The 26,212-nt window shown below is 29.4% G+C and overlaps 1 protein-coding gene across 9 annotated transcripts in view; it reads right to left on the bottom strand.

The window, feature by feature from the left end:
* The window catches only part of LOC111618297 (thiamine-triphosphatase-like), a 49,610-nt gene extending 25,741 nt beyond the window's left edge, over positions 1 to 23,869 (bottom strand). For 5 of the 9 annotated variants that reach the window (XR_002755551.1, XR_002755550.1, XM_023359793.1 and 2 more), the window contains exons 1-3: positions 23,810 to 23,869; positions 19,801 to 19,979; positions 18,957 to 19,039 (exon numbers count right to left, since the gene is read on the bottom strand). The gene's annotated coding sequence lies outside the window, so the exon portion shown is untranslated. Of the gene's footprint in view, positions 1 to 2,955; positions 8,541 to 16,974; positions 17,672 to 18,956; positions 19,040 to 19,783; positions 19,980 to 23,809 lie in introns of those variants that run through there. The other 4 variants (XM_023359794.1, XM_023359792.1, XM_023359797.1 and 1 more) reach the window with 4 other exon arrangements.
* Between the last annotated feature and the right edge of the window lie 2,343 nt (positions 23,870 to 26,212).

Here is a 26,212-nt window from a genome sequence, read left to right as displayed (position 1 = left end):
AAACCGTTTGCATTTCGAAAACCGCAATTTGTACAGTATAATGCGACGGTTCCTAAATTACAAGGCGCAAGACTCGAGTCCTGAGGGAATCGGATCATAAAATAGTTTTAATTATACATGATTCGCCAATTTCTCAATACTTGCTTTTCGTACAACTTTAAATATTGCAAATAAATCGACTACTTCTTTCAAAATGGCTACATTTAAATACGGACTGATGAAAAATAAGGTACCATTCCGTTGAGCGGCGAGTAGACTGTTTTAATTTATTTTTTTAAATCTTCCGTGAATAAATTAATGCGAAAAATTTAGAACGCATTACTTCGGAACATTTTTATTACTTTTCATTTACAGAAATGTCACAATATGCATTTACAGGTCAACATAACCATATTTAGACACGGCGAATACAATCGAATTACGTTTTATAATTTTAGATTACTCATACTGCAAATTATGAGTAGGGCCTAATATAAATTCACAAAATTTAGATTAACTATTCCAGTATGATAATATGCGATAATATAACACATTATCTACGTAGACTGCATTATAAACGTATGATATTCGGTAATATAAACTAGGTTATTTCAAACTCTCGTGGCTCGAAATTCAATTATAATTTAATAAAACAAAACTTCGTAGGTCAAATTTATCGTTTCCCCTTTGACATATGTAGAAAATTTTAAATAATAAATAATCATTATTTATTTTCTTTAAATTTAAAGCAGACACATTATTCTACTACGATTTATTTGTTGATTAGAAAAGTAACATTAGAAGATAAATACTGTTAGGACATAGTAAGTAGAATACTAATGAATATTTCTAACAAAAAGTTAATGCTTAAGGTTTCTTTAATAGACACACACTGCCTTTTTTAAATTTCATTACTCTCAGTTAAAAGCACAAAATCAGTCTTCGATTGGGTTTCGAAAAAAAAATAAAATAGAATAGAATAAAAGCTAGGAAGGGGGAAAAATTGCATCTGGCCAACTTCCAAAAGAGCTAATAGTTGCTTTTATATGAAAAAGAAACCGCACGAAAATTAACGTCATCATGTCAATCGGCTGTTTTTGTTCAGCCGAGCAAACCAACACTGGAAGTGGGAAAGGAGAAAGAAAAGGCTGCGCTTATTTTGTTCCGACATTTAGTTCGCTAATCTTTGGATTAAACTACCGTCCTGATATATTGTGAGTATCAGGCCACCCTTCAAATGATTAAGAGCGCAAACTCGTCCTCTCTATCAGTCTAAAATTATATCCTCGGTTGTCTTTAATCAAGTTTTTATGTCGTCCCTTTCCTCTTTAATTATTTATCACAAACCATCGTTTTATACTTTCCGTCTTAAGGTCCCTTATTTATGAAATGAAAACATAAAATTCACCCACGTTAATGACAAATGTTCTCGGTGTTCCGAGACATTAAATCGAATACTTAAACCAAAGCAAAAATTAATACGGGGCAGATTTATGACGAGGGGATGGAATATACAAAGCAGTATGAGTCATACTATCGACGGATCCCTATGGACAATAAAAGTTGATGAAAGGACATCGTGTCGAAGAATGAAAATCGTTAAAAAATTTCAATTTAAAATCATTTTTATCGAGCTAAACAATTGTCCGCAACTCTCTCGTTGTATCTAAATTAAAATAGTTAAATTAGCTAAATATTTGGGTTAACTTCTCAGTTTGTAAACTTGTTCGATACGGATTCCCGACATTTTAATTTACCATCTCGTATCCATTGATTGATGATAATTTCTAAAGCGTAAATCTCGAAATATTATTAGTGACAATTCCAACATCAACTAAATATGTTTATTGTACAGCGGGAATAACAACAAGTTTCGCTTTAACGAATTCTCTACTTTGCATATATTTACATATTGGCAGCAAAGAAAACGAGTCAATGCGACGCGATTCTCTCCTAAAATCGCAAAAATGGGAAGTTGTATATTATTTTATCAAAACCAAACCATCTGATAATGAGAATTTTTCGCATTAACAGCTTCATCAATATCGTAATGGGCACTAGTAACTCCGACTTAAAAATAAAAATTGACGAGGAGTAATGGATAAAATGCATTTCACATTTCATTATTATATCTGATTCGATGTTTGAAAAATAAATTCTTGTCTGCCATCGATCTTTGACACTGTCCAGTTTAATATAGTTTAAACATTTTCCGATCAATTTCCCATTTATTGTAGTTAGAAGGAAAACTTCTATTAAAATATTTCAAAAAAATTTAAGCAGAATATTTTAAAACTTTAATATTAAAGATTATTTTCAATTTTTTTTTTTACAAATATTATAGTAAAACTTCTACTTTATGATAAAAAGAAAATATTAATTCTTTTATTACTTAAAACTGTTTAAAAAGTTTAAAAACGCTCAAACATTTACGATTTTATCAATTTTAAATTCTGTAGTTTAAAATGGAAAATTAAAAACGATTTTATTCGGAAAAAAATTGATAAGCTCGATATGGCGTATTAATTTTCAACATTATATCCTAGGATAAGATACTTTAATTGGATTTGAAATTATCATAACAAGATCGCAATTAAACGAGTGAAATTACATCGGACCAGTTTTACTCCCTACAGATAAAGAAAGCCGTGTTACAAAAATAAATAAATAAAAATAATTCAACTCTTTTACAATTTGTAATTACATATTCACCCACTGATGCACTTCCTTCCTTATAGGAATTCACGTCATCTGCCGGTATATCCTGTTTCCTTTACAGCAGGCCAATATGCCCTAGCATATACAACATACAGGAAACTATCTATAGACCTATACGCTAGCATATCGAACGGCAGAAAAAAAGAAGGAAAAGAGCTGTTCCCTTTTACGAGAAGCAGATAAGATACACTATTTAATGATTTGTTGTCGAAAAGCGAATGATTTATATTTAAGGATATAAAATTTAAAAACACATACGTTTCTTGTATTATCAATAAACGGTCTCTAAAATATAAATAGGTTATGAAAATATTTTAAATCGGTTCTTCCTTTAAGATCTAATAGAATTTTTCTCGTGACGAAAACCAGTTAAATGGAACCATCTGACCTAAATATTACAGAACGTAATGGAAATGTGTCGATGTTCATATTTCACACATATTTCGTAACTGGCCATTGTACATAGTGCGGCGATTAATCATACAGTCAGGATAAACAATACATAAATTAATGTTAGGGTGTAAACGCCAGCCTCCAGGAGTGAGATAAGCTGGTGTTGTTGACAGAATCCAGTCAATGGAGTTTTAGATAACGTTTAGACACACAAGGGGTATGTCATGTGCGCGTGTAAAAAACCCGATAACTAAAGCATACAGAGGGATGGATGTGATATCTGTTTATACAATAGGTCCTAACAATATAGAAAGACACAATGTTAAGTTTGAGTGATGCGTTTTCACGTACTCGTACAGATTTTCAAAAAAAAAATTTTTTCTGCTGGTGTCGTCCCCATGATTAGGACCATCGCCGAACCGAAATTATATTGAAAAATGTCATCTTTACTGTCATCGATCAATTTTAGACTAAGAATAATGTATTTTGCTTAGTGTTATTGCAAACTTATTTTGGATAAATGATTTTCCAAGCTTTTATATAAATCTTATTTAAATATGTGGCACTTTAACAGACGAAAATCTAAACGATATTTCTTAATATTTTTATAACGTCAAAAGAATTAAAGATAAATTACGATTAAATTTTATATCTCATCGTCGTTTTTAAAACGTAATCTGACTGGAAGAGAACACATATTGCTATCCTATAAAAGATTAAACGAAGCTAAGAAGAATGTTTTAGAATTCATTTTAAATAGTGGAGGAATAAAAAGCGAAACTTTGCAGCTCGTGTAAGTTCCTAGAGACGCATATAATTTCGAGGCGAGATCGTGTGTCTCATCTGTCAAAAGCGAGTATCACAACGTAACGGGAGCTGCATTGATATAAAAAAACGTCGATTTGTCTCAGAGGCCGTCAAAATTGCGGACATCTCGGATGACGTACAATGTTTTAGTAGAGTGGCCGGATAGAATGGCAGTGACTGCAGTAATTAGAGGCAGTTATGATGAGTCTGCATTTACTAAACGCAGCTTGCACGTGCACACACAATCACTCACAATGACTTTGTCCAAAAGTACTTACATATATTAAAGAATTTATTCTAATATCTTACTCCAAAACTAAATGTTATCAAAGAACATTTACACTCCAACTTAATTCTACTCGCATTATAAGCGTCCTGTGCCATTCATTGGGAACTTTCTTTCTACTTAATTTCAAAACATCCGACTTAATCTTAGTTTGTTAACGGTTACATAGATTTATACCGGATTCTATCAGAGAAAAACGGCCTTTAAAAAATTACACCGAGACTCAATATTGCTCTTTATGGTTCGAGGCAATAAATAAGTCACTTTTGATAAATTATAATTTAACAATAATCGAAGAAGTTGAATATTTATAATACTATTGATTAATAATTTATACCGCTTACGATTTAAAATTATATTCAGTTTAAACAGAAAGGAATATTACGAAATTTTCGTTCAGTTCAGGAAACGCTAAATAAGTTATATCCGAGAAGGAATATAGAATATTAGTATTATCTCTGAGATGCAGATTCATTAAAGATGTAATAACCATCTCTTAAGCGCTCGTTGATAATGTTCCCTAATTTATTAATTCAGTCTTAAATTTCCGTATCAAATCAAAAGCAACAGTTAGTTTTAATTGACAGGGATTTTAATTGTTCGTCTGAGTAGCTCGTAAACAAGAAAAGCTTGCTCTCCCTATACTTAATACTATGTAAAGTATGTAGGAAAAAAAGTAATTGCAGCATACATCCTCTCTTAGTGTTGATAGAGAAGTGTAACTGGAAAATGAGTGCAGAAGGGAAATTAGGCTATAAAGAAAAAGAAAAGTTTAAAAAAACAGGCAAGCAAAGCTCTCCGTGCTTTGGGGCAACAAGTCAGTCTTAATTAAATTTTTAATAAGAATTCTTCGATGACGGAGTAGGCATACAGGTAGAATAACTTTCGTCAGTTAAATCCTTATCGCTGTTAATTCTGTCCAGCTTTTTTTAATATGGCCTAAAAAAAGCGAGAGAAATTAATCTGAAGCACACTTTTACGTCGTCATTAGCAGATTCATCTTAAATCTTCTCACTAAACCTCCAATATTCGGTGATTCAAGACTGTTTGTTTTGTGAAATGATTTATTGCACAGCTTGTATGACAGCGAATGATTGCACAGCACCGTTTCATCGTTCAACCAGATAGAAAAAGCCATCGGGATGCATACTTAAAGCGTCATTCAGTAAAGTATAGCGCAGTGTCGAGGCTTAATAGTCGTCGGAGAGGGGTGATGAGATATGGTGTCAAGACGCACATTTTGGAGATTAGAAAGTAGAAATATCATTCTTTTCCTGTCGTCTGTTAAAATTTGCGTTTACAACTATACAAAAACCCCCGACTTCTTTTGATGCCGACTAACTTAGACAATTATCATCTCGGTTCCCAATTGAGTCGGCTGAATTACAAAGGAACCGAGTCGCTTTTACTCATCAACTCTTCAACATCAAAGTAGGCGGTGCGAAACCATGGCATTCCGCATTAGTCCAGATACATCATAATTACGGGAGGTGCCATATATTGCGTACCTCCTAACAAACGAACAGTAACGATATTAGCAATACAGCCGGCGTCGCTCTAGAGACGGCCGACTATAAAAAAATCACCTTCATTAGACAAGGATCAAGTGTAAATTAACCCAAGTTTCGTGATTAATGCAACGCCGGCGGTCAGATTATCTCGTCGCTAAGGACAAACAGCGTAATGAATGCCCGAATTGGTCGACACAACATTATCCATTAACGTGGTCGTCTTTAAAGGATGGCTATCAGCTTGTCTTACGAGATTGACTAAACTATATGCAGCACTTGTCCGGTTTGTTGTGGTTTATTCATGATCACGCCTAAGATGTCGTTAATAGCCATAATGAGATTAGCATTTAGAAGGAAGGTATCATTGCCGCTTTGATCCAATTTACAACTACCGTATAGCGAACGAGATGCTAATGGACGATTGCAATTTGAATTTCTCACTTGTATGAAAAATAGCCGTATAAATAGTTAAGTAGACAGTCGATTGCACTGCGAGCTGTGACCGATTGAGGAGACACTAAATGACTATCGGTGTAGAGAGGAAAAGCGAAATTGGAAAGAGTTGCATTAATCATGGATCACTGCTTACTGGGATGTCATCTAAGGAGAAATAGGTTATTTGGCGAAAGAGATAACACCTATGATTATTTTACTAAAAAGCTTTTCACAATAGCTAGTTTTACGAGAAAATAAAGGTAGAGTTAACTCGTCCTCAACAACGATAAATGTCAAAGGTTCTAAATAGTTAAACCTAGATCTTTTATGCGGATACAGATCGTTTCAGTTAACAATAACACTCGTATAGAATACACTCTCATCTCGTTTTAAATTATAGAGCCTAAAAGATTTCTCAATCACTTTCTTTGACTGGACCAAACTGAGACTCTATCGTGTTTCGTGTTAAGTTTAAAAAATTAAGCCAAGCTGTAAAATAATACGGCAGACATTATTAAACAAAATAAACTTCGGTTCACGAACTAGTTAATATTTAATGAAAATTTATTGTTTCAATGAAGGAAGTAGTGTATGGATGTCGGGTCGAAGTACGGTGCTCACGTTTAAAATATTTGATACAAAAAAAATTAGACTGCTGATCAATAAATAGGCAATTTTCCGTACAAAAGTTTTAACCTTAAGAGCGATAAAATTATTCCCTAGGAACATCCTAAGAGAAAGTAGAGTTGGTGTCCAATACAGCTACTAATTAATGAAAATTGACCTGACTCACACGAGAACTGAGCAATCAATGGGGTGAGAGAGGTTTGCATGTCCGTCTACAATCATCAACTTTCTGAATTCTAATGAACTTGATTCCGATCGCGTGAAACTTCCGTTGATTACGTCACAACGCTTTCTCCAACTAGTCATGTGACTTAGGGGTGTGTATCCTCGCGAGGAACCGATTCCCTAAAGAAAGTTAAAACTCGTACAAATAAAGTTTCACCTTTAATAACTTTTGAAATAAACAAGTTTCTAATAACCAAGATTAATAGCTTATGCAACTGTACCAGAATAGAAATGAGATTAAACCATTTAATGCTGAAAACTTAACAAAATTCGTTATTAAATTCTCGACGTAGGAAATTGTGATTTTAGTCTAGACGACAACCGCAATTAATCCACTTTTCGAAGCAGCTAGCACAATTTATTTATTATTAAAAACGCAAACTGGTTCTCTCTCCTTATCATTTATAGACGAAACTTTTGTACTAACTTATTAATATAGAAGTATCTTACTAATAAGTTATATTCTGAGATGCATTTTCTAGCTCTTTTGTGGTATCAACTAACCTCTGTCTCACTTCTGGTCTGGGCGGTTGAATTTCGTGTGCTACTTATTGGCAAAACTGATCATCTACCTGCCGATATATGTCCCAAAATAAATTAAGGTATTTTAGGATACCGGCAAAAGCAATCATTAACGATACTTCGGAGATAGAACGGGCAAAGAGAAAACGGTGATGATAATAAAGAAGCGTGTGAGAAAATAGCATATGCATTGTCCCGCCCAGTCGCAAGCAGAACAGAGATGAAAGTTCATACGAATTAAACAGCGATCGAGCTAAGGGATGCAGTGTCGAGTCGCGTGATGTCTGTTTTAGTCATTAATGGGATTCTGGTAGCCGCTGAAATGAAGATTTTCTCTTCAAAGATGGTAATGACAACTGCAACACAATCGTCGGACCAAACAAACTTTCTAGATAATTTCGTCGACTATGCTAATTAAACTAGAAATTCAGAAATGGGCAGGTGGTAATTGTAGATGAATTATCCAGCGGTTTGCCACTCGAGCTTCGAAGTAAAAATGATCCTTAATGTTCTGGGAAATTGGTAGATTGTGGTAGCCCTATACTGTTTTAATACATTTCGCATGAGAGAATATGACAATTTAAAATATTTGAATTTATCAATCTGATACGATTTGCTTCTCTTTAATCTAAGGAGATTAACAAAGAGTTCACGTTAATTTTATTTCCACATATTAAAGGAAACGATAGGCGGGAGACTTGAATTCGAGAACGATTAATGCACTAGAATAACATTAATTTTAATAGAAAAACTTGTTTAGCATTTAATAGTCGAAGTGTACATCGTAAGCCACTTATAAAGCTTCTATTTAAGGCTACTATTGTCTATATCAAAAGGTTAAATTAAAACAAGGAAAAGTTCTAATGACACCCATAACAACCATTTTAAAAGCGACGGCGTAACTAAAAACAAAATATCTTTTAAACAGAAAAACATTGTGCATTTAAAAGTAAATGAATAATGAATACTAAACACGCACTCGACCAAATTAAATAAAATATAATTTTCATCGTTAATTTTTGTTAAAAATTCGTTCACAGATATCTAATTTTTAAATTTTTGTTAATTCTTTAACAAAAAAAAATCCCTCGCAGATATAAAATTTGTATACGATAAAAAACAACATTTATGAGAAGAAAATGAAACAAATAGGAGGATTCCGTTCCCAGCACTGAGAAGCGTCGAGCAGGTGTTCCGTACGCCACACATTTATTGTTGCGTGCCTATTAATTCAGAAGGGAAGAAACAAAAATGTCTATCTCGGTGTTTCTGCTTTCTCTATTGACACTTATTCCACCAGCTAGAAAACGACATGGTAATTTATGCAGTACCATAGCCATGGCGTGCTTCATGATCCCTCAAATGGTGCAGACAAAGAGTTTATGACTCTCAGAAAGTACTAAAACATACCCATTAAAACGCTGGAATATTTAGCATGTTCAACCACATATTCTAATTACAAATACGAACATAAACTTGTACGGGGTTATTTCCACTGTAATAAATGCGTGTTAGGATGACAACTTTTTATACCGACCGATAAAAGCTATTTAAATATTAGTGTAAATGTGGAATTAATATGTTGTTTTTATTTTTTCACTTTGTTTATAAAATATAACTAAGGTTTTATAGTAGCTATTTATGAGGAATGTAAAATATACAGATAAAGTTCAAATTGGTTATGCACATAACTTATCTATTGTGCCACGCATAATATACATAATTTTGAAACCTTTAGTATTTTTAAATAATGAAATTTGTGAATTTTAAATTATATCGAATAACTCTATTAGGGTATAAAAAAACTAATTCTTATGTAAACAAATCTATAAAATCAGTAATAATGTGAATCATTTTATAATAAATCCAATTTTAAAATTTTTAATAAAAGAATTAACTTTAAAATATCCTATCAAATAATAAATAATAGATGAATAGAATCAATAAGAGAATCAGCAATCGGAACAACCGATTTTCTATAAAAGAATAAAAATTGATACTTGCAGTACATGGATAAAAACCAAATAAAAGATATATGATAATCTAAATCAAATCTTGAAAAGAGATCAATAGAGATTTAACCGGAATGCTTTTTTGTTGGAATTACTTTGAAACTCATTTGCTATAGCTGATAATTATTACTTTTTGTGGAACAATTTGCAAACGTGTGAAAATGAATTACATGAACAATGCTAGTGATAATTCTGGCAATAATCCAGATATTGTTTCCAACATACCAGAATAATACCGTACTTATAACGAGCAAATGATGTTCGGAAGTTATTACGGTTGCTTAATGTTTCATAAAAATTAAGAAAGTAAAAATGTACTCGTATCAAAAACTATATTTTTTTAATGCGGAAAACGATGAAATTTATTAACAGTTATTCAAAGAAGTAATAAGATATGGGGTAATGACTTTATGAATTCTTAAACGCAATGTTTAAAATACGAAGAGGAATTATATTAAATATATAGCACATATTTGTTACGTTTTCGAATAAATACCGTATTTTAGCGAGAATAATTTAATGTTTAGAATAAAAGTAATGAGGTCCTCAAAGTATCCATTCTTCTATTGTGAAACACATAACGGGATTCACTTTCTAAACGTTTAACAACCATGCAAACAATATGCAAATTAAATTAATTATATTATTTCCGGCTGTGATTCAATTCTAGCCAAAAAATGGTCTACATTTAAAGTCAAGTTAAATATTAAAAACTTACTTTGTTCAAATTTAAATTCATGAAAGATATCTATCACGCTATTCACCTACGAATTGTATCAGAAAGCAAACAATTATGAAATTACTACTTATCGCTAAAGTTGTAATGAGGACTCGACTCGAACTGAAATTCTCTTATTAAATTTATAAAACAATCTTTTGGCATTATTTTTAAAAATACATCCGCACACGCTGAGCAATGTTTGGAAGAATCTTCAACAATTGGTAACTATCTCGGAAAGTTCTCCCAGAGAGATTGAGAAAATATGTTTTCTATTTTCACCCATCTTACATAGAGCCTAATCATAAGAGGAGGGATGTTGGAACATCGAAACGATTTATTCTTGCAATTATCATTAAGAACGGAAACTGCTATTTGCTATCTGATTCCGATTTCTGCCGAGTCCAAATGTTGTGGGGGGCGAAAATATTTTCCCCCCAGAAGATGAGAGAAAAAGTGCGAGGTGAGGAATTATCGGAAAGACTTTGAGCGAATCGTTGTGTACACCTGTAGAAGAAAGTAGCAACGAAACAGATTTAGAAAATGATGGTCAACAGATGTCACAGTAAGTGGTGCAGCCTAATTACAACGGTTACTATCCAAGGAAAAGATTAAAGAGAAGAACAAGAGAGAAGGAGAGAAAATGAAATAAAAAAAAAAGCCAATAATGACGCGTTCTTCTATGAGAATTGAAAACGTGAAGGAGATACTGTACCTGCGATGTCGTTAGAACGATAGCGTTGTGTATGTCATCAACTTCATATTAATCTGATTGCTAGTTCTCCACTTTTTCAAGCTTTTCTTTTCTTTTTTTTTTAAAGGTTTCTTCCTACATGGATATAGTTTAACTACTAAAGACTTTCTATATGAAAAATAAAATGCATATGTGGACTACAATACTTACGAATCCATAAATTTTACTCATCAAATATAATTTTTACAAACAATATGTTTAATCTAAAGATATGAAAGAGTGTTTTTAACAATTTCGGTTGACCGAAAAAATATTGAACGAGTAGAAACCATTAATAAATTGAAAAAAATTACGTCTAACACCAGTTAAAGTTAAAGAAAAAAGACATTCACACAAAAGAAGTATTAACTGTAACTAATTAGCCATTAAAATATAATTTTGTATAATACTATTACGTAATTTTGATCCAACTAGTTAATCTATTAATTAAATTGTCCTTTAACGCGTGTAAAAAAATTAATTAATTATCAAGTCTGCCTAGAAATAAAGTTTTTTTTCCTATCACCTGGGTAAGAATGGTCATTAATCACAAGAACGATTAGTTAGTTTAATTCTCGATTTATTTAGATAAGACGAACGTTTGGTATTCTCATTTATTTCCTTTATCTACATAAAACTAAAATACAACAATAAAATCCAAAGTACCGATGCATAAATATATATATATATATATATATTCCTGTATTATTAAATATTCAGAGTAATTTCAGCAACTAACAGACTATAAATTTAAAACGAATTACGTACAACTTTACGGAATAACATATATAAATATACAAATGTATGTTACAGAGGGAAAGACTTATCTACTTTCATAAATTAATATAGCAAAATTATTTTGTTATATCATAAAATTTTTTATAATATAACAAAATAAAATATTTTTGCTTTTATATACACTTAGAGGTCACTTGATATACAAATATATATTATTTAAATGAAAAGTGCAAGAAAATATATTTAAATATATTTAAAATTGAAATTTTGAATCTTAGATAAAAAAAAAAATATAATAAACTACAGATAATAAAAAAGAGAACAATCATGAAGTAAAAAAAAAAAACAACAACAACTTTCCTTAAAACAACAGTCAATTACTATTAACTAAATACTTTTTATACCTTATAATGATAGATACTTGGCCGCTGTCATATACTCTATTATTTACAACCTCTCAATTTCTCAATATACAATTAAATACTTATAATAATATATGACGGAATACTAAAAACATGCAATTATTTTAAATATTCCATAAAATAACTTTCATTTTCTGTATGTATATACAAAATTAATTCAAATAAAATTTTAAAATCTTTCAATAATTTAGTCTTTTCGAGAATAACAATAATAAGTGACGTCCTTGCTTATATATGATAAATATAATAAATCATATAACAATTTAGATGAGGAACATTAAATGCTTGATCAAAGAGAATTAACACGATTAAATGTAACGATCCTTACTGTAAATGCTGATGTGTACACAAATATTGATGCCAAAACATTAAAGAATAAAATTCTTTAAATAATAATTCTTCTTCCCACTGGAATCCATCAAGATAACGTCATAAACGATTTATTTTCTCCAATCGAATAATAATGGAGCTTTTTTGTAATTAAAAATTTCGAAATTTTTATTATTTTCGAAATATCATATTCGATCGTTACTACTTTTTCAGCAGACTAATCATAATTTCTTGATTCAAAAGGGGAGTATGGGAGCCATAACTGATAAATGTAGGTTCTCTCTTATTAAAGTTTGTCAAGAAATATAAATGTGCATTATTAATAATTTGTTATTACATTATTAATGATATTGATTTGATGACATAAGAAAGAATAATCGTATATAACTTTTTCTAAAGATTTTACATTCAAAAATCTAATAACAAAAAATGTTATTTTTATTACAATATGATTTCAAATATTAGAATCATGTAGAAGGATTATCCAGATCACTATTTTTCAGATGAACTTATTTTCTTAATAACTTCTGGCTACTCACAACTTTATCATAAAACTTACCTCAACATAAGTCACAACTTTGCTTTATAATTAGCATGGCTTAAATATTTAATCTCAACCTTTCTTGACCAGTGGGAATTCATGAGTGAAAATATTCTTTCTATAGAAGCTGTAATTTCTGGTAAATAAAGGACTAATGCTATCAAATTATTAAAATCTTGGAATCAAAACTCCTTTTTTGCATTTAACTAAATGCTTTGACTCATCGGTCAACTACATCAATTTTTTCTTCATTCCATTATTCCAAGTGTTTGGTTATTATTAACTTTATTAGCATCCATTAATTCAATAAAAATAGATGGAATTCAATTATTCATGTAATATTTCTTAAATTCACAAGCTATTCTGTACTTCTTGCATCCTGGCATCTTCCTCAGCAATATCCATTCAAATTTATGACTCTTATCAAAGCAGAATAAACATTTTATAACAATACTTATTACAATAAAATTCCAAAATTTAGTATGCAAAAGTTAAAATAAAATTTTATCTTTATAGCTAAGATAAAAACATTAGATGAAAATATTAATATAAATTTTTAATAACTATAAATTTTTGAAACTTAAAATATCAAATCCACATTTCAAGAAAATGCTCATATAGGCTATATTATATTCTACTGTGTGAGTTTTATAAACTATATAAAAAACTCACAGCAGAAAAAATATGTAAGAATTGTCTTTATATCCTTAATTGTTGTAACTCCAAAATATAAGCACAGAGTCATAAATAATCTCAGGTACAATTATAAACTAAACAACGATGATTTCAAATATAAGACAATATAATCTGTAGCTAAGTTCATTCAATAAAAATCCCTACACATTTTTGGGTAAAAAGATCCTTCTTCTAAACAGATATAAAATAAAACAAATTTTAGATGAAACAGATACAAAACTTAATTTAAAAACTTTTCATAGAACTAAATAAGTTAAAAAATTCAATATAAAATATATCATGGACAAAATGGACAACNGTGTCACCAGGTTATTTCATTTTATATATTAATATTTTCTTATTATAAGTTGTTACATTATTAAAAATTTAAAGTACAAAACTCTTTAAAATAATCTTACGCTTAATAGAAAATAATAAACAATTATTATAAAACAGTCTGTGCATAAATATTACTAGAGAAAAAGCAACAACAAGTCACAATTGATCACTTCTATCTATCACTATAATTTATTTAAGAATTGTGTGCTGCGTAGCTTAGATATCCAATCTAAATAAATTTATTATAAGTGTACTGTACAGTACATAAATCACTATTCTTTAATAATTATCGTACACAAAATATCTGTTCATCATTTATGTTTCAACGAGGGGAAAAACATCGCTATTGACGATGAAAGATAAGTAAGTTGAATTTCGTCAACTCTATTCACATTATACACTTTCAGGTAAGGGGGTGTCTAGGATACACAGTAATTACAGCAATGTAAAGTCGACAGGCAGGTATGAAGTGGTAGTAATTTTCTTTGTCTCACAGTCATCCGGTGTGATTTGAGAATCGCCAGTTCTGGGAAGTTTTTCTCTCTCTCCTAGTTTATAATTGCTAGTTTTAGCGTTGGACTAGTCACGTCCGGCAATGTTGGGTGAGGATCATTCACTCACATACAAACCTGCGGACGAAATAGGGAGAGGAACGGAACCAAGAAAAAAAAAAAGGCGTTCATTACTTCTCGATGTTGACTTAATTACAGGTTACATGGTACTAGACCCCTAGCACAGTTCGCTTAATTACTGTCTGTTAGGCAAGGTGAACGGAGAGGATACGAGGGGTGGCCACGATTTCGTCCCGGTCAGAACTACGCAATAAATAACAATTAAAACTTATCTGTATTTTTTGAAAACATGCAATTGGATCGCACATTTTCTCTTCGGTGTGTGTGTGTTGTGTATGTGTGTCGGTTGGATATATTATTTCACTAATGACTGGTTAGTCCGTCAGAGCAGGATGTGCAGTCAGCGGATAAAATTACATGCCACCTTGTTTGCGAAGACGAAACTGGTTTAATTGTTAGTTTTGTGCCTGCTCATTTACTGCGAATATATAGCGGAAAATGGAGACCGGAACTATATTTGTTTTTCTCACATCTACAGCAATTCAATAAAAAATATTAAACCACCGATTGATTTGTTAATTTGAAAAATCTGTTGACTCTAACCTGCGAATACGTATCTAACGAAACCGATGTGGTCAACCATGAAATAGAGCTAGAGATGTACCAAACATTTATCTATTACAGGTGTGTGATATTTGGCGTGACTGTCGGATCGGCTCCACCCTGTCCACCAGTCACACCTCACGGCAGTTAACGATCATTAGCTGTTACGGAGCTATGACTCATAGTGGATAAAGTGACACGTGCTATAAACACATAGCATCGGACCCATCATCAATCGAATTTCGTTCTTAGAAAAAGTTTCATTTTCCAAAACGTTGATGACGATTTCATACACAAAACGAACAACGAAATACTGTCTAAATTCAACAGTAACAATAATTATGTTTTCATTAAATTGAAAAAGAAACCGGTCAACATTAAACCCCGAATTTTAATTATTAAATTTTTAAACCATTCTGGATATTGCTTTAATTAGAAAATATCTATGTTTAAATATCTGCAGATTATCCAAACGGCGAATTAATTTTGATTAATCAACAGAATATATAATAAAGTAAATAAAGCATAATATTTGACTACTATTAGTCTTAGTACTTGTTCGGAAATAATTATAGGCATATGCTATTCTGAAGGTCTGTAATTTATAAGATTAACCAGTTAGTTAGTGATTATTCAAAACAGACAAGAATAATTTGTTTTTCGATTTCGTTTACCGAAAATTAGACATTACGAACGTTCAATTAAAACTTTGTATTTCATGCTACCAATTTACAAATTGCGTTATGATTAAATTTTAAAATAAGGTATATTTTGAATAAAATATACGGTATGATACACGTTTGGTATAATGATCCTGAGAGTTATTCAAAGGGAGTTTATATCAATCTCAAAAATGTTAAATTTCTTATAAATTAATTTTCAAAATGGTTGCAAGAATGATTAACCTGAGAGAAATCACTTTCAATAACAAATATTTTTCAATTTTTTTATACAGAAATTTAAGAGAGAAAAAACATCATAGAATTTTCAAGATTCGATAATTCAGGTGCTAAACAGTCTCGCCTTCTTTCAATGATGATTTTTTTCCCTTTGACGTTTTCCCAGAGGACAGTAGAAAAACAGAAATTATTCGAAAGTTCCTCTTTCACAAAGTACACAAAATTGTTCTTTGATTAGTTGTTTGCACAGTTAATGTGATACTTTGTGATACCTAAGAAAAAAAAGGCGTTGACACGGAGATCTGTTCTATTCCAACTGCATTAATATAGCTTATACACAATACATATTTTAAACATTTATTATTATTGCTACTCCAATAAAGAACTACTTATATTATTTTTTAACAATAAAAATTCATTATAACTGAAAAAACTATGATTTTAGCAAATAGAATAGAAATTAATTTAAAAATTAATGAGTAAAATTATTTTATACTTAATTATATTTATCCCTTAATGTGTTTTACAAATGGAACTTAGGGTTCTGTACTGTACCTTAAATACCGTTATATTTCTTGTTAATTTTAAAATATAGTTTCAATAAAGAAAACATAATTGCGCCTATTCGCTATATTTATTCAATTTTGCTAAAATTTTAATATCTATCAAGAAACAAAATGAATAGAATAAAAAATTAAGCTTCAGAACATAAATAAATCGTATGATTTATTTAAATCAAATTTTTAAATTAGCATTAATATTTTACGAACAATTATACTTCATTATATCTTGACTAAATTCAGAATCATTTTATTAATCTTACAGTACATATTTTTATATACAATTAATTAATTAGCATAAAAAATAAATCTGATTTTGTTATACACACCTTAAATCTTCCTTAAATTAATGTGTTAAAATATTAAGGCAAAAATGACTTGAGAAAACGGCTGATTTCAACGATTTGAATCTCAGCTTTTTCGGTTCAATTTATAACAAAAATATCAGAAATTCACATTCAGCATTATTTGTAATTTAGATAAATAAAATTATTATTTTTGCTTATTCATTATTATTTTCACATAAGACATCAGTTAAGATTATAAACAATTTATTAAAAATTTATCAACTTTAAGTGTTTACATATTACTTAATTACCAAACTTATTCAGTATTTCCGTTTAAACTAAAAATTCGAAATTTGATACAAACTGTAATTATTTGTACGCATTAATGCATAAATTAAGAAAATTTCACATTTTATACATGTAAGAATTCTCAAATTTTTCTCCCGTAAATGCTTAGGTTCGAGAACGATTCGTTAATCTTAGAATTTTAAGATTTCTAAGAGCTTAAAAACAGAGATAATCCAAATATCTCTAATAATTTTCGAGATTTCCAATAAGTTTTCGGAAATTACCAATGCTAAAATATCTTGAAAAAAATAACAGTTTTTACATTTAAATTACCTTGTAATAGCTAATATTTCATTTTCGAGCGACTGATCTTCAATCTACTTCAAAATTTCGGATAAACTGTGAGATTATCCAATAAAGTAGATGGTCTTAAATAACTTTTCGAATAATTTATTCTAAACTTATTTTTGGATTGAAAATTTATAATACATTAATTATGTATTAAAATTCACAATAAAAAACATGACTAGACTAGTTAAAAACATAAAAATGATTAATTTATTGTTAATATAGAAAAAAACTGATTAAACAAAATAAAATTTGCAAAAAATAATTGTGAAATTTACTGAAATAAAATTAATCTGAAATGTCATTTTGGAAAAATAATCTAATGAAGTCTCACCTAACCAGAGATCAAAAGTGCGATGACCTACACATAGTTTATTCAGAGATTTTATTTTTATCGTCAGTCGGATTAAATTTGCAAAAGTTATTAAGAAAGAAAAATTATATTAGTTATTAAAGCTTATGGCGATCAAGATTCCCACCTGTTGAATAATTTCTTTCGTTTAGTTTACATTAAAAAATGTAGTTCAATCAACAGGATGACTCAATAAATTCTCGAGAATGGAACATTACAGAGACTTAATTGTCAAATTTATTCGACTAATTAAATAATCGATAAGAATTTCTATCATTAACTGCACATTTTATTTATAAAAACGAGAATCGTAATGCTCTTAATACGATTAATTTTTCGATAAATTATTTGCATTCATAAAAGTATTACAACAAGATAAGAAAATATCTAAATGCTATTATCCAATCAAGGCAAGTTCCTTAAAGATAGCTTCTTTTCAATACAATAGTCATTAGAAGATTTAACATCATTTAATCACCTCAGAAAAAACCTTTCTAATCAATGTTACAGCGTTAGAGTAGAAATAAATTCCTTAACTAATTTGTACTCAGCACCCATCCGACCAGTCTACTTACAATTAAGGTGACATGTCAGTTACTATCACCTAAAGCAAGACTGAAAACTGAATTAGACAAGCAGTGACAATAATTACCTTTGCCCAATGGACCGTTAGTTTAAAATGAGTGCCACGTAGACCGATTACAAGGCAGGAGAGACGTTTATAAACTTGCCAACCCTTTGCCAGATCCTTAAATGAGAGATAAGTGCGACAGCTTTCTATCACCGATAGGTGAAAAGTGCCCCAGAGAAAAACATAAAATATCGCTTATTGTAAGTTAATTGTATTAAATATCTATACGTGAAATGACGTTAAATTTTATTTTAGTTCTCTTTAGGATACTTTTTTATGGAATTGTTCTTATTCACGCATTTTCCTTCTTACATACCTATCTGTAATGGCTTATAATAAAAATTGAGTTTTATCCAAAGATTATTTCTCAGTAAAAATGAGTTGATTAGTAATTTTTCTACTCACGAAACACTTTTTCCTCCGTATGAATAATAGATCATTTTTAAGCTTTTGCGCTACATTTGTCCATACGCGTGATCTATACGATTCTATAAAATAAAAGAAAATTTAATCTATACTTAAATTCAATCATTCTTTATAATCTAGTCATCGTTAATTAAATTTAAATTATCTTTTAAACTGAAAAGAATACTTAAGAAAATCATTTTTCTATTATTCTATTTTATAACATAAAATCACATATAAATACGACTCTAAAATTAAAGTTTGTAACAAAATATTTAAAAAGTATAATCACAATTTGACTAATAATAATAAGAATGCAATAACTCTAATGACTAAAACTAATGCATATGTGGATTACAACTTGATGCAGATTTTTTATTAGTTACAGCAACTTATGAATTTAAAAAATTTTTAAATTTACACTTGTAAAAAGTTTTGATTATATCAATACAATAGAAAACCTGGCAAAACAATAACTTATCATTAATGTAATATTACTAAACAACTATAAAAATAATTTACCGATGACAGATCTCTTCATCAGGTGCGCATTCATATTTTCATTATTATAAATCAAAAACTATCTAAATATTACTTTGTTGGATGATCTGGATATTTAGCAATAAAATGACTAATCACACTTAAAGAAGAAAACGATATAGCTGTATTTTAATTTTTAGTTTTAATTTTCGCATTATAAGCCATACAGATTTTTTGCAACAGTTCAAATTGCGTTTTAAAATTTCGTCATGTATCGACGAGCATCAACTACATAGATTCATAACAAGTTTCGTTTATATTAACTTGAAACTTAGAAATATAAATACCTAAGCAATGGACCTACATTTAGGACTTTCGACGATATCAATCGGTTGGATAGATAAGGCACTATATCACGCTGTCATAAAGAGTCCGAATTTGAATTCAATCTGGATCATGATGATTTTCCATGGGTGATATGGATGAAGATCTTGTTTTCTACTCACGCATACGCTGAACGACCACATTCGTAGTCAAGCATACCTGAAATATGCAACATTTAGACCATATTCAAATAACATATCAATGGCTATAAAATTGTATCAATATTTATTAAAATAACATTTAATTATTAGACAATGTAATTATATGATATTTAAATCATTTTATTTGATTTATATATTGTGCAATTAAAATTTTGTAAAATTTTAAAAATTATTAGGCCCTATAAACATATTTTTAACAGGCTAAGGATTATGAAAGTTTTCGTTAAATATAATCCACTATAAAAACACATTTAAATTAATAATAATAACAATAATAATAATTTGTTCATCCTAAACATTTAAAAACATCATTCATATTTGAAATTTAAAAAAATGAAACGTTTCACTTTTTACAAAAAATAATTTATTTTAAAAAATACACAGCAACCTTTTAACTTCAAATAATTTCTCCAAATTTCCAAATAAATTTCATACAGTTACATAAAAACTTTAAGAGCTTTCCTTAGTATTTTCAATCCTTATTCCTTTAGTGGAACACAATAAATTAATTTTCAGATGCAAATTATGATGGATCATAAACAATACTATAGCTGCTTTCATAAACTTTTATTTAACAATCCCATTTATTATTATTAATATTTTCGTTTAATTATTAATAACAAGTACACTATTATGTATAGCAAACCTATTTACAATACGTGGGAAAATTAACTACATTTAGTTTAGCGGAAATGTTTAAATACGTAGCGTGGGAGGATAACACGAGTACTTCCTAAGCTATCAGTCACACAACGGTGATTCTAACTAGATAAACAATCCGATAACGAATCTCATCTAAAAAGCTCTTTTAGGATAGATCATAGAATGTATCCAAAAACCCATTACGTCATTATTCGCAATAATACATTGGTCATCATTAAGAAAACTACAGTCGGAAAGTGACGGACTATGGATGATACTGATTCACAACGGATTAATAAATGAGTAAACCATAATCATAACCCGTAATTCGTAAAGGGAGTTGTAGGACGCGATCTCTATCAATATTTCATCTTTTTAGGTGAACCTTACGACATTTTTAACGTAAATTCATTATTAGCAGCAAACTGTTGACAGTAATGAGGCCTCTGAGACTAGTAAGTCTCATGCAGCAAAACATAAATACGTTTTAAGTACTCTTTTTTGGAAGGGGGAGAAAAATAACGAGCATTCGAAATCACGTGACGAAGATTTGAACGATTGACGCTCTTATTAAAAACTATCTTCGATGAGACGGAAAAATAATTCTCAGTGAGTTCTAATAATTTCTTAATTATTAAAGACTGAAAATTATAATGAGACCGAGAAAAATATGTCTATTTATACAGACATCCTGTTTCTTAATATAATTATCGTACAAGAATTAATAATTAATATAGAATTTAATTAATGGATATTTTATATAAGACAGTAAATTATAGTGTATAATTTTATTATAAAATTAAATGTTGAATTTTAAATAAATTAAACTGATATCTGCAATTACTTAATCAGTAATTGCAATTGCGAAAAAGTGTTATTACGTACAAAATACATCTAAACTAATTATGTAAAAGTCTTGTGACGAAAATTTATTCAAAACAAATATAAATTTAGAAATATTGGAACAATTAATATAAATTTCTTCATTAACTATTTTAGTATACAGTATCTACAAATTTTTGCAACATTATTAAAACTACAATAGAAAAATAAATAAGAATTATCAGAAAGCAATTTATCGTTTCACACAATGCTATTTAAATTAAAATTATCAACAACAATACTAAAGACGGGTTTTCCTCTTTAACAATAAATAAAGATTATTAATAATGTTTCAGATGATTTATAAAATTTAGCAAAGAAAAGTGGAAACAATATGAACTATATTGTATTATATCAATTTAAATATATTGAAATTCCAGAGAAACTAATAAAGCTCTTAGGAAAAATTTTGCAAAAAAAGTTATGTTGCAGATAAAGGAATGATTTTTTTCTTTTTTTTTTTTATCTCGGTCAAGAACCTTTGGCATCTACACTACGGATTAACTGAAAATAAGAGGATACACTGCCACCTCGGCAACTTCCACAGTACTGTCTAATCCTGATGGGAAATCCTTAAGCAGCAACCGCAAAAGGGGGATAAAATTCGTGAACATCATTCTACCAGCATAAGAAGAGGCGGTAAGATTTAATAACTGGAATGGTATCTGCACAACACACCAGTATTATTTTCAGAGTTTGCGACTCAACGATTGCACAATAGTTGTGCCACTAGAAATTTCTGCCAATTTAATTACTTCCCGGAAACTCGAGATGGGGGTAAAAACTCCCTCCCAAATAATTACGGTGCATTGTCCAGTACGGTGTATTGACCATCGACTGCTATGTGATGGCTATATCGGAAGTGTTTGATTTCGTATAACACTACATTTCCAAAATAAAATATGAAGCTCGTCTTATTATTTATTTTTTAATGACGAATTATTCTATTCGGGAATACTACTATAATCTACCTACTGTAGGAACGCAGTTCACGGAATATAGATAAATTAAGAGCAGACAGAATATATATAGCAATTATAAAACTCATAAACTGAAATATTTGTAAAATGTAAAATATATCACAATGTTCATTTTTTATATTTAAAAAAGATTTTTAAACAATATATTTTAAATGATGTTTTAAAAATATTGTTTAGTATATTTTTCGTTTTTTTTTAATCTTAATGTATACTTATATAAGTTTTACTTGAATATATAGTTTCATTTTGAAATCACCAATTTTATACATATTAAATAATAATAATTTTATATTATATATATATATGACACAATATTTAATTATTTTACAAAGTATGTTATTTCTAAAGCTTCGCATTACAGTCCTCTCGGATCGTGTATTTTTGAATAATAGAAATACGCACATTAAAGACTACCACGTATCTAAATTTCATCACGTTTAAAACATATTTCCTTTAATATCATAGCAATAAATCATCGGTCATTGTAAATTTGAACGAGAGCTACGCATACAAATCATACCAAAATCGCAAATGACATTTTATTAACAAAATTGATAGAGTTGTGAAGCACTTCCAACTGATAAGAAAAATATTTCTTGGAGAGGAAAACAATATATAAATCGTAAGATAATGTGTGTGTGTGTGTGTACACACACTCTTATAATACAAACTTTTTACAAATGTATCAGCATTACATAGCATTATGTCACGTCATGTCGATATACCTAACTATTTTATATTAAACTTTTATATAATTCTATAACTTTACTTTAATTACAAAGATAATTAAAGCTGGTTAAATATTTTTTAAAGTTACATTATTGTATCACAAAATAAATGAGAATTCTTCCTTTTTAAACAAATAATTAAAGAGCGATAAAAATTTAATGGATACGTCAGCTATCGTCGTACGTGACACGAGTAACACGTAAACATAAAATGATTCATACTCGTCATCCTCATAGTATGTAATAAATTTTAAGAGTTTGAAAGTTGCTCAAAACCAGACTTCGTTCACATTTAGCATAAAGATTTTAATATTCAAATATATGTATTAAATGAAGTATATGCTAACAATCACTCTAGGCACTTTAATAATAAATACAGTACTGCATTACATAAACATCATATCATCACTTATGTATCAATAATAATTCGATATTCAAATTTTATCTTATTATGATTATATTTTCTATACAGTCAGACTGACATAGTTTAACATAAATGAAGATTAAAAACCAACCATAGATAATGGTTAATTCTACTAGCAGTATTAGAAGTATGATTAAGTTATCACTAAATTAGCATCATAAAATATTCTCACTTGAAATATTACTTTTGTCTTCTCACTCAGACTCATTTGTCATTTTGTTATGGATTAACTAAAATCAGACAGTTACAATCAATCATTTTAATTACTTATTATGCTATTGCAACAGTAAGCATAGCAATATGGTAAGATACTGAAAGATGCATTTTTATTGTATTATTACTTATTAAACAATCTTCAAAAAAACCAGATATTTTTCAAAAAATGTCTAATTTCAAATTTTAAAAATATTTTTATTTTAAATTTTTGTTTTGTTTAATTATAATGATACTGGAACTACAATTATATTTAATTATAATATTATATAATGTAATATAAACAATAAAGATAAGGACAACAACTATATTTATTTCAGATTCTAAATATGGTTGATAGATTTAATTCCTTATGCAAAAAATAAAATTCATAGCTTATAAAATTATGTTTAATAAAAAAAATTTCAATTATTATTGTAAACTTAAGACTAATTAAATAAATTTAATAAAATACATCTAGGCTTTAAAAAAAATCAAGAATTATAAAAGTAGAAAATTTTATCAATTTTAATTTAAATATTAAAATAATTACTATAAAACAAGAATTTTCCAACATTTAAAAATTTTCTAATGATGAAGTCATTAACAACCTAAAAATTTTAAATTTTAATAAATCTTCCTTTAAAAAAACGAAAGCAAACAGTTTTTTTGTTTCAAATTTTAAATAAGTAATATACAGTTGTATTTTTTGCTAATATTTCACCTGAAACAAAAAAAAATTATTATTATTATTATGTGTTGGGTTTAGTGGGTTATACTCGGTACACACCGGTGGCTGTGTACTATGCCGGACCAGAGTCAAGGCATAGCAACCAAAACAAAACTAAAATTAAATGTGTGTGTCAGTGTCAGTGTCAGTATTAAGGAATTTCCTAACAATATGGCATGTATTCAATATAGTGGCCTTCTGTAGTGTGATGTATGTATTTCTACTCAATTGTAATGTTCCCAGGCTTTTGTGTAGCGTNCTCTGTACTCATACTATCCATCTCTAATATATTCAAAAATGAATAAAATAACAACATTCACTTAATGCTGCAAATTTCCAATGATATGTTTCATATTTTTATTATTTAGTAGCAGAACTTGTCTACTGCTAATAAGCAAAAACATTTTTATTTTGTTTTTAAAGATATGTGGTATATATATATATATATATGGTGCCTTGTTATTAATAAAATAATAAACAATAATAAAGTTCCAATATTTCAAAAACAATAATTATTAACAATGATTGTTTTGCATCAACCACTGCAGTAAAAAAAATAACTCATGAGAAGGAAAACATATATGGCATTGTTCACCAACAAAATATTCAGAGTTCACAATCATTGTGTTCACTGTATGAGGAATCACAAACTGTAAAAATGGTGCTGGATACATGTTTGAACCAGCTTTTTATATCCTTCTACATGTACTTTGATGGCAATGGGAAGTTCACAAATCAGCTGCAACAGCACCCCCCAAGTACCCAAGGTATGAGGATTTGGAAATATTGCAGGTTGAACTTGACATGTCGCTCTGAATGGGTAGATTGTAGGTGTGGCTGTGATGGTAGATCTAGATGTCACTGTGGAAATTGGCAGGACAGGAGTATGAGATGAAGGTGCATTTGAAGGAGCCAAGTCATCTGGGTCAGATTAGTCTTTGAAAGTTGACATGAAGGCTGGTTTCAGATGATCAATGTTTATAGATGATGTTTTTCCATCAATTTGGACTTTTTAGATCATTCGTTGCCTAGATATCACTTCATATGGTCCATCATAGGTTTGCGTATTCCGTCATGCTTGATGAATATGTGACTACAAGTAGGAAGTTCCTTGTGGAAAAATCTGCAGATTTTGAATGCACAGTCATTGCTACTGGATGCAGGGTTCTTATTGCCTCTCAAAGCTGTCTAATGAAGGCGGCTGGGTTATGATGTGAAAAATTCTCCTGTAAGTCTATTATTACGAAGAGAAAAAAAATTATTGGGTCCAATGGCATGTATGTCCAGATGTATTCAGATCATGTTTGGCTCACCAATGTGGCATTCTTTGCCAACGAAAAGTTCAGAGTTCAAAATCATTGCAGTCACCGTATAAGGAATCACAAACAGTGAAAAAGTGTGCTGGGCATGTGTTTGAACCGGCTTTTTATATCCTTTCATGCACTCTCTGGTGGAAATGGGAAGTTCACATATTGGTTGTAACACATATTATAATAATAAAATTATTGCAATACTTCATCTCAAATTTTTTTACATGTTATAATAGTGAGTTCATGTCAAAGAACAAAATTTTAATAATATTGTAAAGATTAATATTTAAAGTAATATAATATAGAAGATATACCTAAGTTCAGTACAGAAATTTAAATGATT

Source organism: Centruroides sculpturatus, unplaced genomic scaffold (genome assembly GCF_000671375.1).
Source record: "Centruroides sculpturatus isolate CEXI.00-Female unplaced genomic scaffold, Cexi_2.0 scaffold83, whole genome shotgun sequence".
Taxonomy (NCBI): Eukaryota; Metazoa; Arthropoda; class Arachnida; order Scorpiones; family Buthidae; genus Centruroides; species Centruroides sculpturatus.
The sequence above is the reverse complement of the archived record's forward strand: the minus strand, read 5'-3'. Positions and strand labels throughout refer to the sequence as shown.